Below are 5,342 nucleotides of genomic sequence, written 5' to 3'. Positions count from 1 at the left end.
ATGTCTACATAATAATAAAATTTGATTATACGAGGTTATTGTTTAATTATATAATTTTTTATGTACAGGTTATTCTTGCAAATATTTTAAATAGTATTCTTTTTTTTTTTTTAAATATTGGTAACAGGCGACGCAAAAAAATCTTTATAAGTCGCCTGTTCCCCTTTTTTATTTTTTTAAAAAATCAACATGATTTTCTTTAAAACTTCAAATAACCAGTAAAAATATTTAAGCAACATAACTGAGCTGTTTTTTTTTTTTTTTTTAAATATATAGGTAACAAGCGACGCATAGTCTTCTTTATGTGTCACTTGCTCTAGTAATAGTGTGCGTCACCAGTTACCAATATCTTAAAAAAAATAAATAAATAAACAGTTCAGTTATGTTACTCTAATATTTTTACTGGTTATTTGTAGTTGAAATAAAACTAGATTTATAAAAAGAACCAAAAAAAAAAAAAGTGAACAGGTGACGCATAAAGAAGTCTGTGCATCGCCTGTTACCTATATCTTCAAAAAAAAAATCAGCTCGGTTATATTGCTATAATATTTTTACTAGTTATTTGTAGTAGAAATAAAATTATATTAATAAAAAGAAACACAAAAAAAAAAAAGAAAGAACAGGCGACGCATAAAGAAGTATGTGCGTTGCCTGTTACCTATATTTTAGAAAGAAAAAAAAATCAGCTCAGTTATGTTGCTCTAATATTTTTACTGGTTATTTGTAGTTGAAATAAAATTAGATTGATAAAAAGAACAAAAAAAAAAAAAAAAAGAGAACAGGCGACGCATAAAGAAGTTTGTGCGTCGCCTGTTACCTATATTTAAAAAAAAATAAAAATAACTCAATTATGTTGCTTAAATATTTTCAGTGGTTATTTGAAGTTTAAATAAAATTAAATTGATTAAAAAAAAAAAGAGAGAGCAGGCGACACATAATGACGCCGATGCGTCGCTTGTTACCAATTTCTTAAAAAATAAAAATAAAAACAACCCAGTTATGTTGCTCTAATATTTTCATTGGTTATTTGTAGTTGACTTAAAATTAGATTAATTAAAAGAATTAAAAAAAAAAAAAACATGAAACAGGCAACATATAATTGAAGCCTATACGTTGCCTATTACCAATATCCTAAATATTTGCAACAAGAAAAAATAAGCTCAGTTCTGTTACTTAAATATTTTCACTGGTTATTTGAAGTTGAAATAAAATTAGATTGATTTAAAAAAAATAAAAAAAAAGATAATATTTAAGCAACATAACAAACCTGGCTTTTTTTTTTTTTTTTTTTTTTTTTAAAGATATTGGTGCATCGCCTGTTACCAATATCTTTTTTTTTTTAAAAAAAAAAGCTCTGTTATGTTACTTAAATATTTTCACTATTTATTTGAAGTTGAAAGAAAATCAGATTGATTAAAACAAATATATATATATATATATATGAGAACAGGCGACATGTAATGAAAGGTCTGCATCGCTTGTTCATTTTATCTTTAAAAAAAAAAAAAACAAATCATCTCAGGTATATTGCTTACATATTTTTACTAATTATTCGAAGTTGAAAGAAACTATATTGATTTTGAAAATAAAAAATAAAAGGCAACAGACGACGCGTAATGAAGCTTCTGCATCGCCTGTTCATATGATAAAAAAAATAATAATAAAAGAAAAAATATCAGCTTAGTTATGTTACTTAAATATTTTTACTAGTTATTTGAAGTTGCAAGAAAATCAAATTGTCAGGACCCGTTCAAAATTCCTCACCGGAACTCTAGGCAAGCCTTGATCCCAGGGAAACCCTACCGGACCCTCCAATGGAAAATCCGACAGAAGCTCCCCTAAAGGTTGGACTTACCACAAATTTTCTGCACTGAAAACACACTTCTATATCGTCCCCTTATTCCTCCCACATTACTACAATTTGATTCCACAAATTTACAGCACTCCCAATGAATAACAGTAACCCAGTGCATAAATAATACATAAATGTCCGAGACAGTATACAGAGCTTCATGAAGTACTACTAGGTATAGAATACAACATGGATGAAAGAAATATTACAATTGCAATAAATGAAGAACAGGGTACTTCTCGAACTAAGACAGCGATAAAGATCAAGTCCGCTCCGGATGAATACCGACAAACCTGGTACATAGAGGAATGGAATTTAAAAATATGAGATGCTAATCATCTCAGTGAGTGACCCTATCTACTGTACAATTATAATACCACGATAATTAGGTAGATAAATAATAATTAATTGGAAATAATATTTTCTCTCAAAACCCTCACAATTCTCTCCGTTGGAAAAGTTCCCATTTTAAAACATTTTCACAAAACCCTTTATTTGTATTCCCCGAAAACCAAGACATCAATTTATTCAACTAAATATCAAATAAAATATAATAAGTCAAGCATCCAAAATTTATAATTAAAAGAAATTAATTTATAGAATAATTAAGTAAAGGGAAAAAATTAAATCAATTTAAAATCCCCATTCAAATAAATACTAAAAACAGTATTAATTATATTCATAATTCCAATATAATTTCAAAATATTTGTTTTAAAATCCCAGTTCTGAAAATCACTTGATGCACCCACTATATACCAGTGGCGCCAACAGTACACAGCGTCTCAAGGTACTGCCAGACAGGAGGTTATAGAGAGAAACCAGCATACGGTCGCGTGGCGTCCCACCGCGCCGCTGCAAACAGGTGTCCCGGCCATGGAGGGGCGGCCTACTCTCATCCGATGGCAAACACAGGACAACCCCATAAATCACCTGCGCGCTACTCACACCCACCTGCGTCTAATCACATCCATATATCAGAACACCAGTACGTGTATGGTACATCTAAAAATCATAAATTAATACATCTCAAAATTTCAAATTTTCCATAAATATACCGGGTTTATTCCATCCAATTAAACCCGTAAATTCTCCACAATTTCTTTATAATCAACGTCATAAATTTCATGATTTTCAAATCCACCAACTCCCAAATCCACCAATTTAAATATTCAAATTTTTCCAATAGCATAAATATTTTTGAAATATAATAAATTAAATCACATAACATTCCATGGGCATACTTATAAAAATTGAAGTCACCAACATAAACAAATATTTTCTTTGAAATATTTGAAAATCAAATCATGCCCAGAAAAAAAAAAATGTCAAAACCACAAGAATTTCATATATAATTGAATTCCAGAATTCTCAATACCATAAAATAATTTTCACATGGGATCAATTTATATAATGCATATTTTCTTTAATCAAAATAAATCCACCAATAATTTCCACAATAAATCAATTAAATATTTGACACATAGAATATAAATTTCAAATATTCAATTCACACAAAATATTCACAAATTTAATTCCGAAAATTAATTTGAAGGTGGGTCACTCACCTTAAGCACGTATATCAATCAAGATCCTCCGCAGGATCGACTCCACTACCCGCACGTGCACCTAAAACATCCACAATACACCAAACTAAATATATTAATATTTTAATCGGGTAACTCCCAAATGGGTACCAGGGGAGCGAACACAAACGACAACCAAAGTTGACGAGTAATATACCGAATCAAAGCTTGAGCGACAAAGATTACAAATCCAGTCTTACTTCCCGAAGATCGGACTGGTGGTGGCCGGAATCTTGCCGGAAAGCTTTTGGGATTCAACTCTTTGATTCTCTCAATCCGTCATGAATTGGCGGAAAAGGACCCCGGATTTGGATTTAGGGGGTCGGAATCAGTGGAGAGGGACCGGCGGTGCAACTGGGTACTCGCCAGAACAGTGATTTCAGGCAAGCCGCCGCGGTCATCGGCAACCGTCGCCGGCGGCGGCGTATGCGGTGGCCGATGGCTGAGATTTTAGGGGGTTTTGTAGATCAAGGGGAGAGGGTTCCAACGGGACCGGCGGTGAGACAAATGCAGGCCGGACGGCGAAGAAATCAGGGGTTGAAGGTTTTCGATGCCTCGCCGAAAAATGCTCCGATCCCGGCGCGTCAGAGGTCCGGTGGCCGTGAAATTTGGTGGGCTGGCTGGAAATGAGGAGGTGGTGAGGTGAGGGGTGGCTGGCGTGTGTGGCCTGAAAATGGCCTGAAAGGGGTCAAACGGCGGTGGCCAGCGGTGGAGGGGAAAATCACCGTCGAGCTTCTCCGGCTCGATCTGGGTGCGTCCGGCGACCGGCGGTCGTGAAATTTTGGGGTTCGGCCGGGAATGGGGAGGCGATCCTGTCTGGCTGGCGCATGTAGCAAGGATCGACCAGAAAATTTAACAATTCCGGCGGCCGGTCGTTTCTCTCTCTCCCTTTCTCTCTCCTCTCTCTCTTTCTCTCTCCTCCCCATCATTTTTGCCAAATAAAAGCCACCGTGGGTGACACTGTTCACCCAAGTGGACCAATCAAGTGTTGACACATGGCGTCACTGTGCACTTAAGCCAGATATAATAAAATATTACAGTATTCGGCAAACTTCACACATCTATAACTTTTTAACCAGATATCCGATTCAAGCGTGCCGCTAGTCTATGAACTCGTATCGACGAGTACTTTACAACCATACAAAAGTCAAAGCAAAATTATACAACGATAAAAAGTCAACTCCCGGCACCTTTTGGACAGTTTGCACCACGACTTGCTTTGCCCATAACTTTCAAACCGTAGCTCCGTTTTCGACGTGCTACTAGTCTACGAACTCGGGGCATCATGCACTTCGCCACGGTACCATGGTCAACTAGAAATTTCAACTGGAACAAAAAGTCAACTTTTGACCCACTCGGTCAACGGTCAACCTCGGTCAATGTGCATGAATTCTGATGTGGTTTGGGACGGGATGTTACAACCTTCCCCCCTTATAAGAATTTCTTCCTCAAAATTCTGTACGTCACTAGAACAGATAAGGATACTGATCACGCATCTGCGCTTCGGGCTCCCACGTTGCTTCCTCGATTAAATGGTTCCGCCATAAAACTTTAAATAGAGGAATAGTCTTGTTACGTAGCACCCGCTCCTCGCGATCCAAAACCTGCACTGGTTGCTCCACATACGAAAGATCTTCCCTTAATTCTATGTCAGGAGTCTCGAGTACGTGTGAGGGGTCTGCAATATATTTCCGTAGCATCGAAACATGAAACACATTGTGCACTCGGGCTAGCTCTTTCAGTAATGCCAATCTATAAGCCACAAGGCCAATCCTCTCCATAATTTCGTAAGGCCCAATATAACGAGGACCCAGCTTACCTCGTCGACCAAAGCGTACTACTCCTTTCCATGGAGATAACTTTAGGAATACCCAATCTCCTACTTCGAATTTCAAATCCTTCCTAC

The sequence above is a fragment of the Ziziphus jujuba genome, chromosome 2 (genome assembly GCF_031755915.1).
Source record: "Ziziphus jujuba cultivar Dongzao chromosome 2, ASM3175591v1".
NCBI lineage: Eukaryota > Viridiplantae > Streptophyta > Magnoliopsida > Rosales > Rhamnaceae > Ziziphus > Ziziphus jujuba.
This window is presented reverse-complemented; position numbering follows the sequence as displayed.